This window comes from Triticum urartu, chromosome 1 (assembly GCF_003073215.2).
Source record: "Triticum urartu cultivar G1812 chromosome 1, Tu2.1, whole genome shotgun sequence".
Taxonomy (NCBI): domain Eukaryota; kingdom Viridiplantae; phylum Streptophyta; class Magnoliopsida; order Poales; family Poaceae; genus Triticum; species Triticum urartu.
In genome coordinates this window covers 189,707,927-189,721,346 of record NC_053022.1, presented here as the reverse complement: position 1 = coordinate 189,721,346, position 13,420 = coordinate 189,707,927, and positions in this window count along the sequence as shown.

The window sequence follows — 13,420 nt, the reverse complement described above, 5'->3', positions numbered from 1 at the left end:
ATTCAACCCCTCGCCCGAGCCAGATCCCAAGCTACAGTAGGCATATGGATTCAGCTGACATGTCAAGGAATGCTCAATGCCGCAACCAGCCGCACAGGCATGATCCGGGACAGGCTGGAGCCCTTAATTTGGCGGATCAGGAGAGCATCCAACAAGAGGCTGAGCGAGCGGTTCAATTGGAAACAGAGCAGGCGGCTCACCAGACATTTCCGGCTTATCCAGCAACCTCGGTTGAGGCAGGAGTGGCCACGAGAACCGGAGGTGTCCCTTGCCTGGTGCCTGCCATACGTAATGAGCGTTTGCCAAAGGACTTCAAGGGGACTCGTAAGGTGCCTAATTACACGGCCGACTTGCAGCCTGGGGCCTGGATTGATAGTTATGAGATGGCCATGGAGCTGTTGGTGGTCAGCGACGTGGCAATGGCCAAATATTTCACCATGATGTTGGATGGAACGACTCGTACTTGGCTAAAAGGGTTTCTCCCCAATTCCATTGGCTCATGGGCGGAGTTAAAAGCCCGGTTCATTCAGAACTTCAAGGAAACGTGCAAACAACCTATGTAAATCGTGGACCTGACCAATTGTAAGCAAGAGGAAGGTGAGTCCACAACCCATTGGGTGCGCCGGGTCAAGGAGATAATTCATTCATCTGATAAGATGGATGCCGGTTCGGCAGTCTTAATGTTGGAGAAAAATTTCCGTTTTGAACCACTGAAGCAGAAGCTGGGGCGGCTTAAACATGAATGCTGATTCGGATAGTACCAAGGACCCTGTGTCTGATGAAGAAAAGACAGGGAAGGGAAAGAAGAACGACAACAGCAAGGGTCACCAACATAACCCGGCAAATGAAGGAGGTAATAAATGTAAGGCTGACAAATTTGTGGCTAACACCAATGCGCAGGGCAACAATCAACGGCGCAAGGGTAGGCAACCCCCTCGGTCGGGCGGGTCAGGTCCCACCCTTGAGCAACTATTGAATGAACCTTGTCCAAGACAGGGCACCCGGGAGAAGCCAGCCACCCATCTGTGGAAGTACTGTACAATCATGAAGGCATTCAAGAATTCAAATGCATTCGACGAAAGTCACGACCCTGTCGGCGGTTCAGGTGGAGGCGACTTTCAAGGCCCGGGCGCCGGATCAGGTGGAGGCGATTTTCATGGTCAGGGACATGCGGGTAACCAAGGAGGTTATAATCCACAACCCAGCCAAGGTAATCACCAGCAATCCGGATATCAAAGCAACCCAAATCAGTTGAATAGTTGGCAATATCATGTGTTTACCACTAGCTTGTGCAAGTGGGACCAAAAGCTTCACAAGAGGGCTGTCAATGCCGTTGAGCCGGCGATCCCGCGTTACTTACGGTGGTCAGAACAACCTATTGTGTGGAGCAGAGAGGACCATCCTCCCCGAGTTGACAATTCGGGTGACTTGGCGTTGGTAGTAGCGCCTCAGGTTGGTGGATATAAATTCACTAAGGTGCTCATGGATGGAGGCAGTAGCATCAACATCCTCTACTATGAGACGTTTCGCCGGATGGGTCTGACTGATAAGACTCTTAAGCAATCTAACACTGTTTTCCACAGTGTGGTACCTGGCAAATTGGCATACCAAGTTGGCAAGATTGAACTGGAAGTAGCCTTTGGAGATGAATATGATTCCAGAGCAGAGAAGTTAACCTTTGAGGTGGTTAAGATCAAAAGCCCATATCATGCTTTGTTTGGACGGTCGGCTTATGCCAAGTACATGGCTTGGCTGTGTTATGTGTATCTGCAGCTCAAGATGCCAGGTTATAAGGGCACAATTACAGTACATGGAAGCCGGAAAATAGCCCTGGAATGTGAAAAAGGAGATGCTGCATATGCTGAGTCTGTTTGTGCAACGGAGGAGCTGAAGTTTTATAAACATAATGTTGACCCGGCACACATGACGTCTCTAAAGAAGCCAACAACGGAGCATGAACCGGTGTTGAAATTCAAGTCAGCTGATGACACCAAGGCGGTTGATTTTGTGCCTGGCGACTCATCCAAGTTCATCATCAGTGCCGATTTGGAACAAAAATAGGAAAGCGCGCTCATCGAGTTCATCCGTGAGAACTGGGACATCTTTGCATGGAAACCTTCTGACATGTCGGGTGTCCCGAGAGAACTCGCTGAGCACACTCTCAATATTGATCCAAAGATTAAGCCGGTCAGGCAGTTTCTCCAACGATTCAACGAGGAAAGGCGCAAGGCCATCGGAGAAGAGGTGGCCCGGCTCTTGGCGGCCAGGTTCATTGTGGAAGTCTTTCACCCGGAGTGGTTAGCAAACTCGGTGCCTGTACTCAAGAATAACGACACCTGGCGTATGTGTGTGGATTACACCGATTTAAATAAGGCTTGTCCAGCTGACCCTTTCACTCTCCCCCATATTGATCAGATTATTGATGCTATGGCGGGTTGCATGCGTCTGAGTTTTCTGGATGCCTATTCAGGTTATCATCAGATCAAGATGGCAGTCAAGGACCAGGAGAAGACAGCTTTCATCACTCCGTTTGGAGCCTTCTGTTATGTGTCTATGCCCGTCGGGCTCAAGAGTGCCCAGGAAACTTATCAACGGTGTATGAAGAATTGCCTTCACAATCAGATTGGGCGTCATGTTCATGCTTACGTGGATGATATAGTGGTAAAATCCAGGAAATAGGAATACTTGGTCACAGATCTGAAAGAGACCTTTGATAACCTGCGGGTCTACAAAATGATGCTTAACCCGGCCATGTGTGTTTTTGGAGTCCCAGCTGGCAAGCTCTTGGTTTTTCTGGTGTCCCACCGAGGTATTGAAGCTAACCTAGAGAAGATTAAGGCAATCACATCCCTGGCCAAGCCAACATGCATCAATGATGCTCAACAGCTGGCGGGTCGTGTTGCTGCTTTTAGCCAGTTCATAAGCCGGTTAGGGCAGAAGGCGATGCCTTTGTATCAGATGATGAAGAAAACGGATGATTTTGTTTGGAGCGATGCTGCGAACTCTGCTTTTGAGGATATGAAGAAACAACTTGCTGAGCCGCCGGTCCTTGTTGCTCCCGTTGAGAAAGAGCTGCTATTGTTATACATAGCCGCCAACTCACGAGCTATTAGAGTGGAAATTGTGGTGGAACGCAAGGAGGTCGGCAAGGAGCATCCAGTTTAACGGCCGGTTTACTACGTCAGTGAGGTGTTGATTGAATCTAAACAAAGATATCCACATTGGCAGAAGCTTGTATATGGGGTGTTCATGGCGAGCCGGAAGCTAAAACATTACTTTCAGGGTCACCCAATCACTGTGGTTAGTTCTTCTCCTTTGGGAGACATCATTAAATATAGAGAGGCCACTGGACGAGTCGCCAAGTGGGCCACTGAGCTTGGGTCTCATGGGTTGAAGTATGTACCACGTACTTTGATCAAGTCTCTAGCACTAGTTGATTTTATTAATGACTGGACAGAGATGCAGATGCCGGAGGAAAAACCTGACAACACATATTGGACTATTCACTTTGATGGGTCAAGATAGTTGGAAGGCTCGGGGGCTGGGGTTGTTTTAACCTCCCCTCGAGGTGAAAATTTTTGTTATGTATTGCGGCTGATGTTTCCTTGCACTAACAACGCAGCAGAATATGAAGCGTTGCTCCATGGTCTTCGAATGGCTAAAGAGATGAGCCTGAGCCGGGTCCGGTGTCTTGGCGACTCAGATTTGCTAGCTCAACAGGTGTCAGGCAAGTGGGATTCCAAAGACCCTCGCATGGCGGCTTATCGCCGCGAAGTTGATGCTGTTGCAGGACATTTCAAAGGTTATCAGGTGGATCACATTGACCATAGGAAGAACGAAGCGGCTGATGCTTTAAGCCGGTTGGGATCTCAGCGTAAGCCGGTGCCACCTAACACCTTTTTGGATGTTTTGCATAACCCGTCTGTTAAGTTACCTACAGAAGAAGATCTAGCCGTTCCTGACCCGGAGGCGCAGTTGGTGGCGGCTCTTCACATCATCCCAGATTGGACAGTACCCGGGGCGAGCTGCCAGCGGATGAGACCCTGGCCCGACAGATAACCCGGCGGTCGAAGTCAATGACGATTTCTGACGGAGAACTATACCATCGCAGTGTCCCTAGAGCGTTTCAGCGATGTGTTTCCCCTGAAGAAGACCAAGAAATACTTCATGAGATCCATGAAGGTGATTGTGGTCATCACGCCGGGTCAAAGTCTCTGGTGGCCAAAGCTTTTTGTCATGGTTTTTATTGGTTGACGGCTCACGCTCATGCAGAAGATCTGGTCAGTAGATGTGATGGATGTCAAAAATTCGCACGACGAGCACATGTGCCAGCTCAAGAGTTGCGGATGATTCCAATCACTTGGCTGTTTGCGGTCTGGGGGCTTGACATGGTTGGACCTTTCAAAAGGTCTAAGGATAAAAAGACACATCTTTTTGTGGCAGTTGACAAATTCACAAAGTGGGCTGAGGCAGAACCAGTGAGTAAGTGTGATGCGGCCACAACGGTTCAATTCATGAAAAAGGTGATCTTCCGTTTTGGTTTTCCACACAGCATTATCACTGAAAATGGCACTAATCTATCCCAAGGGGCTATGGAGGTGTTCTGTCAGCGCGAGCATATCCGGCTTGATGTTTCGTCTGTATCTCATCCTCAATCCAATGGTCGGGCTGAGAGAACAAATCAGAAAATCGTAAAAGGTCTCAAGCCCCGGCTTATGGTTCCCTTGCACCGAACGCTGGGTTGTTGGGTAGAGGAGTTACCCTCCGTGCTATGGAGTATTAAGACCACTCCTAACAGATCTGCATGTTACACACCTTTCTTCATGGTTTATGGAGTAGAACCAGTGTTACCTAGTGACATCCGTCATGACTCGCCCCGTGTGGCGGCTTATGTTGAAGCTAATGATGAACAAGCCAGACAGGATGCACTTGACTTGTTAGATGAGGAAAGAGACTTAGCAGCGGCTCAATCAGCAATTTATCAACAGGAACTACGTCGTTATCACAGCCGCCGGGTTAAGTCTAGGACTTTTCAAGAAGGTGACCTGGTGCTCCGGCTCATCCAGGATTTATTAGACGCACACAAGATATCCCCACCTTGGGAAGGACCTTTTGTGGTCATCAAAAAGTTAAACAATGGGTCATATTACCTCATTGACGTTCGAGAGCACAAAGACTCACGTAAGTCAGAAGAGGAGACCCGCCGGCCGTGGAACATTGCTCAACTTCGGCCATACTACACCTGAGCCACCGGCTCTCATCATGTACATACGTTGACGTTATATATATTATGATAAGTAATAAAGCATGACCATCGGTCTCTTTTCTTTTTAGAAAGATTACACATCTTTATTATTTTTTACTACTATTTTTCAAATGACTATTAAGGAGCTGATCATATTTGAATCAAGTCTAACCTTTTTTTGGTCCGGCTTATGATCGGATTCGAATCTAGCCGCAACTATCATGGTCACTTGGGGGTTTCCTGTTCAAACATAGGTCGTATTCGAACCAAAGAGAACATAACTATCGTAATCCTTTTGATCGGCTCAAAGCCAAACTCACTAGGGGGCTTCTTGATCGCATTCGAATCACATCTTAACCCCTTTTGGGTCTGACTTGGATCGCATTTGAATCAGGGCCGTTAAAAACCTCTCAAGGTCATCTGGGGGCTTCCTGTTCAAACATAGGTCGTATTCGAACGAAAGAGAACATAGCTATCGGTACCCTCTTGATCGGCGCAACACCAAAGCCACTCAGGGCTATATGGTCGTATTTGAAGCTTAGCTTAACCCCTTTGGTCCGGGTTAGTGATCGTATTTGAATCAGAAACCCCCAACCTTTAATTATAAGGTCAATTTTGTCTACCACTTGTTATTTGCCTTATTGGTTTTTTGTTGTCTAAATTTCACAAATAATCAGTATGGTCTTTTCACTGGCTGGACTATTTGACAACAAGACGCCAGGGCGTGATAATCATTCAGTATTCAGAAGCATTGACTTCTCAAAAAAGATAGGATTATCAACTTCATCACCCGGGTTATTTAAACCGGTGGTCAGGAGATCAAAGGTAAGGTGTGGCTATTGTTTATGAACAGTTGCTTTCTGTATTAATCAAAGGTTATTTCAGCTTTGTTTTCTTTTTACATCTGGTTCTGTTTTTTACTATGATCAATATATTGGCTACAAACCGGGTGTTCTAACCAGTTTGGTACTAAGCCGCCAAGCCAGTTGTTTCCTTTTTATCTACAGGAACATAGTTGAAGTATTGCAGGGCAACCATAAAAATAATGCATATATTAACGTCAGAAAGCACAGAGTAACACACGGTGTCTTATGCGCGATGGCATAGGCAGAATATGCAGTGTTTTCAAAACTAATCTATTACAAGGCTTTTACAAGCCCATGAAGATGGTCATCACTCCTCCCTCGCCAGTTCACCGCCCTCTGCTGATTGGAAGCTGGGCTTTGACCAATCAAAGCCGTTCATAGCAATAAATTCTGCTTCTTCGTCAATCAGGCCGGCCGGATCAACTTCCGGGGCAAATGTATGTTCACGAACAGGTGGGAATAAATCGGTCACTTTGTAGGAGTGAGTCGCCATCTTCTTATTATCCAAGTCAAAACCGGGCTGATACTTGTCGATATTGGTTTCATCTCCAAGAATAGTCGCCTGAGGTCGAACTGCGCGCACGCAAGCCATGAAGTCATCTTGGTCAAAGGGATATCCGTCTTCCTTCATGGTAGTATACCCTCTGGCTACGTCCGCCAGGTCTAGATCTGGCACCCAAGCCTTGGAGTGGCTCAGGGCAGTCAAAGCTCCGGCTCTGGCATAGGAGTGCTTCACTTCTTGGAACCTGGCAGGTAAGATTAACAGCTTTTTTAAGACATCACTGAGCCGGTTGGGTCCTTGATTGACAGGAGAGATAGCGGCAAGTGCCTGTTGAGCGCCAATATACAATTGCTCCACTAAAGTATTGTCTTGGCTCAGATTCTTGCTTCATGGGCCTGCACATATTTTGTAAACAAAGAGTAAGCTGGCGGTTTATATTCCGGATCAACAGAAAATACACAATATCAAATACAGATGGGTTACCAAAGATGGCGGCCACCATTTGAGACACCCGGTCCTTTAATCCGGTCAGCTGTGTTGTAACCTCTTCAAGGGTTGCCTCAGCTTTCTCGACGCGTTGTGTCAACAACGTTTTTTCCTCAGCCCAGTTTTTCTTCTTGACAGTCAAGCTGGTTTTCAAATTTTCTGACTCAGCAACACTCAGTTGCAGTTTGGAGTCAGCAGACTTGATTTCTGCCACCTGATCCGCCAGCCGGGTCATCGCATCAGTTAATTGTGAGCTCAGTTCAGATAAGGCATTCTGCAAAACATACCTAGATGAGTCAAGATTTCAATTAAAGTTTAAGATTCAAGATTCAAGTCTTGAGTGCCTTTGCACTGCAAAACCACTTGACACTTGGGGGCTAATGTATGCCAAATCAATTTCTTATGACTCTAAAATACTTCAAGTCCCAAATACTTTACAAAGTAACATCAGTTGGTACTTGGGGGCTAATTTATGTTATTCAGCAAAGTTCCTCAAGGTTAAGCCGGATTACAGTATTTGTTGGATTCGGTACAAGAGAGTTATAAAATTCAAAGTACCGGTTCATTTATGGTTAAATGAACCGGCCCTTGGGGACTACAGGTGAAGCTTGGTTCAAATTTTATTGGATTTCAGGAAAATCTAAAGGTACAGTCTTCGCCTATATCATAAAGTCTACAGATCATTCCGATTCTCTCATAATCTGAAGACTTGGGGACTTGCAGAATGTAAGTAAGCCAGAAGAATATACCTCATATTTTAGCTGCAACGGCTTGACCATTTCGATCTCTGAGACGCGGCTGGAGTGCACGTGGCTGAGATAGCCGGATAATATATCATTGGCATTCAGATGGCTATAATGCTAAATATCAAAACACACTTTTTGTCTCTCCAGCGCCTCTTGTTTTGCAGTATGACGGGTCAACATGGTGGGATTCCCCGGTTCAATGAAGCGGCTCCCAGTGATCAGAACGTCTTGAGAAGACGGCGATGGCGGGTTAGCCGAGCTGGATGGTCCAGTGGCAGAAGGGTTAACGGTGGTATTGTTGGCTGACAGCTCAGGAGGATTTGCTTCTGTGTTGGCAGGCAGGTCTTCTGGAGTGTTAGTTAACGTAGGAGAAGAGGGCATGGCCAGTTCAGGGACAAGAACTGGCGGGTCTTCCACCGGCTTAGTTGCCTTTGCCTTCTTGGATTTAGCTTGACCACTAAGAGAAATATTATAGGACTGTCAGTATAAAGATATAGCTTGAAAAACACGGAGGAAAGATGATTTTTTTCCTTACCCAGGGGTAGTCTTGAAGGCCAGAAATTGGGTCTGAGATGAGTCGCCAGAAGAGCGAGACACCTCCTGCAAAGATAAAGTAAAGTTAAGTCATGCAAGGGAAAGGATCCATTAAACAGGGAGTCAAGAACAAAGAAGTAAACCTCGTTCCGACGTTTTTGAGGAGTTTTTTGAAGAACAATAGGTGGTTCATCATCATTCCGGGCCTGATGGCGGCTTTGATGTTGCTGCTTTTTCAAAAGAAAATGAGGGTCCAGATAAGCCAAAGGGTGTGAAAACCTTACTTTCCGGGTTACGACTCGTAGTTTCTGTCTTGGCAAATGGGCTGAGTCAGAGGAAATAGTTACCACTTCTTCCACGGCCTGACTGGCCCCAGTGTCGTCCTAGTAATGATCAGTGTTAATAAGATTATTAAAAAGTTGGCCAAGGGATTCAAGGGCTACCTGCGACTCAGGAGTATCGTCAAGCTTCATCATGTCTTCAGCGGTGCTCTTCTTCTTCTTTTTTGACCTCCGGGTCGTCTTCTTGGCGTTTATGGCGGTGACTCTCGCTTTCAGCAGCTTCGTGGTCATATTTAACTTTCCAGAAACCAGATTTGGCCTGTAAACTGGTAAAAACAAGATGAAAGGTCAGGCAAGTATTTAAAAACAATACGGCTGGAGAAAATACAAAGGAGAGAGATCAGAGTTTCCTTACTTCTGGCACCGGGTTAAGCTTGCAAAAGGGGTTTAACCCTACTTTACTGCAGTCTTCGTATTTTCCATTCACCAGAAGAGTTGACATTGAAACAATATTTTCTTCTGTTAATTGAACAGAGCTGTGACGAAGAGAGTCATCTGGGCCTCCACCATACTCGTACATCAATTTTGATCGATGACTTAGAGGGATAACTCGCCATGAGATCCAGCAGCGGGTCAGGTCAACTCCGGTTAAGCCATTCCCTAATAAGGCGTTAATCCTTTTTATAGATGGGGTCAGCTTCTTGCATTCGGCAGCAGAAATCTTGTCAGGGAGCACGAATTTGGAGTCAAGACGCTCGGCGCGATAACTCGGTAGTGGCTTCTCATTTGTTGGTGAAGTGTCTTGACAATAGAACCAAGTTCGATTCCAGTCTTTTGGATGACTCGGAAAGACAATGAGGGGGAAGACAGCGCCCTGCCGACGCTGAATTGAGATGCCTCCAAGCTCCAAGCTAAGGCCGTTGGTGCACTCATTCTGCCGGTTCAGATAAAAATACTCTCTAAACAGTTCCACGATCGGCTGTTCCTGAAGGTACACCTCACAGAGCACTTGGAAGTTGCAGATATTGGATATGGAATTGGGCCCGATATCTTGACGATGGAGTTTGAAAAAATGGAGGACATCTCTGAAGAACTTTGAGCCGGGCGGTGAAAAGGCACGGTTCATGTGGTCAGTAAAGACAATGACTTCACCATCTTTTGGGTTGGGCCGTTCTTCGTTCGGGTGTGGTGCATGGTAAGACATGACATTTTTTCCTGGAAAAAATCCTATGGAGAAGAACTCCTTCAAACGTTCCTCAGTTACGGTTGAGGGAACCCAGTTGCAGACAGTCGGTGGTTTGGACGACATGGTGTTCACAAACGTACTGAAAGGAAGGTAACATGCCAGTTAAATTCAATAAATATGATGAAGTAAAAGATGATACAGAGGAGTAATGGCGGCTTAATTAAGGGCTAATGTCATATAAGGAAAAGTAAGCCGGCACAGTAAGCCGCCATGACTACACACATTTAAGAAATACTAGCAGCAGAAATTGGTTAAGTATGGAGACAAACAGGTTCCTTAACTTCTGGATATTCATATGGATCAAATGGCCGTTCAAAATGAAAAATTTCCTAGACCTAAAAATATAGCTCAGATGAGTTCATCAGCTCTAAGAAGGTATCTGTGCAAAGGAAAAGGATCTACTAACATCTAAAATGGGTGTAAAACCACTACCGCATGAGTTAGGTGTTCCTTTTTGATCAAGAGAGGTTGCGGAGGAATAACTACCAGCAGATTCAAGAGGACAAGCGAAGAACACCGATGAACTCGCAAACCCTAATGCAGATCTAAAGGTATGAGAAGGCAAGAACGTACGGATGCAGATCTGTTGCGGAGGGTCATCGCCGTTTCTCTGGACAGTTCAGGGTGATGCAGCGGCCGAGCTTGAGGACGACAATGAGCGCGGCGGCGGCGGCGGAGATCGAGCAACATAAGGGTTGCGAGAGAGGAAGAAGATGATGGAAAAGGGGAGAATGAAAAAAGGCTAGTCGTGCCTATTTATAAGGAGAAGACTGATCAGTGGGCGCGAAAAATGAGGAGACCAAAACATGATTATCCAGCTACCCAGGCGCCTCGATTTTTGGGAAGGCATTAAAGATAAAGATCCGTTAAAAAAAGATGACATGATGGCGGATTACCGAAAAATCCGGAGGTGACGTCATGGCGGGTTACAAAGCTTTCGCAAAACAATAATAGGTGGATTTTTTCTAAGTATTGAAGATTGACAATAACGAAGTTCAAATCAACCTGGGGCATAATGTTGGGGATATAGCTATCAGTTATGACCTGCCCAGGAGGTGCCGGGTCAGCCCCAATGATGGGTCACAAAGGAAGCCCAATAGACATTCAAGGTGATAGGTTATTAAACCTTATAGAAGGCCTAAAAGGCCTAGAGGCAGCTTAAGGCCCAATATTGTAAACTGCCGTATGTAAGGAAAGACTTGTAAGGAAAGGAATGTAAAAGAAGTCACCAAGACGGACACGATTTATGAGCCGGCCGGGACTCTGTAGGCCACTAGGCGTCAATCCGTGTATATAAGGGGACGACCTGGTGGCGGTTTAGGGCAAGAAACAAGAGATCGATAACCAAGCCGGCGAACTAGCCTCCTGGTGATCGAAACCCCAGCAATACCAACCCAACTAGACGTAGGCTTTTACCTTCATCGTAAGGGGCCGAACTAGTATAAAACCTCTCACGTCCTTTGTCCGGATTAACCCCTTTAAGCTTCCTAGTTGCGATGGCCCTACGACTAAGTCCTTTTGCTAGGTCATCTTCTGTGACAATTCCATGACACTTATCAATAATTGTCAACCAACTTGGTAGTTAAATAAAATATGTTCATTTGTTGTAGGGAAAAATTAGCTTTATCCAAATGATAACCGTAGAGCCTCCACCAGCCATATATGCATGTAGTGATAGTTGTTATTTGTTCATTGCTCTATAGTGTTATCTTGCCAGCATATTCTATGTGCTGACCTACACAGGCTGCAACGTATTATGTTACAGAATTTTCAGAAGAAGAGTAAGGTGCGCTAGGTCATTGTCATGCACTCAGTTTTTCCATGGAGTTGGATGGACTCTTCTACCTTCGAAGCATCCACCGTTACTGTATTTAGATGGCCTTCAGCCATATTATTGTAATAAGTTCTCTTTTGAGACATTCGATGTAATAAGTTTGTGATTGAACTCTGTTATAAATCCTCGAGTACTGTGTGTGACAGCAATACAGATCCACTGATGACACTGAAGCACAGAGACTTGTCCGTCTAAGGTCGGGTCGCTACAGGTGGGCGGGTGAAAAAAAAGACAATTTCATACTAGGGAACAACGTCGTAGAGAAAACCGAGGACTGATCCTTCAAAAGACAAAGAGATCGAATCATCTTGATGAGAAGTGCGCCGGATGAAAAGATCTGACATTGCAACGAACGAAAACCAACTGTGTGATCCTAAAAAAATTCAAGGGGAAGAGGAGTAATCAAAACACCTACATCAAGATTTCTTACCAGAGCGACGAAGGGGCTGAGGAGTAAAAAGAATTCCTACTCGCTGATATAACTAGACTCCTAAAAACTTTTCTTCTAGACTCGACTACGGCCAAACTATACGATCAAACAAGGGGGCTCCTATGGTCGGTCGAGGCTCTGATACCAACTTGTCACGCCCAATATGTGACTCTATCCTAAAGAGACTCAAAGGTCCCACCAAGGATAGAACCACATATTGACATTCTTTTGCAAGGTGTATATCATTAGCTCAAACCATTACATAATAATTGGGATACATACAAAAGGCATACAAAGCCACAGGAATACATCAATACATCAAACATCAGAACAACATCCGGCTATGGATAAAACACAAACAGAAGCTCAAACGATATCCACCCTCCTAGCCCTGACTGTCGACCAGGAACCTAACCCAAGATCGAAAAAGAAGAAGAAGAAGAAGAAGAACTCCAAGACAAGCAAAACATCGCTCTCACATCATGATCACCGCAATACCTGTACCTTCAACTGTTGTTGTAGTAATCTGTGAGCCACGAGGACTCAGCAATCCCATTACCATGGGTATCAAGACTTGCAAAGCTTAATAGGTATGGAAAGGATACGTGGTGAGGTTGCAGCAAGCGGCTAAGCATGTATGGTGGCTAACTTACGAGCACAAGAGTGAGATGAGAAACTACGCAAACGATCAAAAACTAGTAATGATAAATAAGTGATCCTGAACTACTTACATTCAAACATAAGCTAACTGTGTTCTCCTCTCGAACTTCACCCAAAGGAGACAGTCACGGTTACGCAACGCGGTTGGTGTATTTTAATTGAGTTTACTTCATGTTCGCTACAACCGGATATTAACAAATTCCCATCTGCCACATAATCGCGGGCACGACTCTCGAAAGTTTAAACCCTGCAGGGTTGTCCCAACTTAGCCATGACAAGCTCACGATCCGTGGAGACAATCCTTCATCATGGGACCCTCCGATCAGACTCGGAATCCCGGTGCACAAGTCATTTCGACAATGGTAAAACAAGTCCAGCAAGACCTCCCGATGCACCGACCTAGCCTGATAGGAGTTGCGCGATCTCATTCTCAGGGTACACCGGATGGGACAAGCTACGAGTAAAACCAGCGCTCGAGTTTCCCTGAGGTGGCCCCGTAGTCTGCCCGTTTGGGACCAACACCATCAACACTGGCCCCCCCTGCTATGTAGAAAATCCTCGGGTTCATGACGCCCTATGACAATTGATTA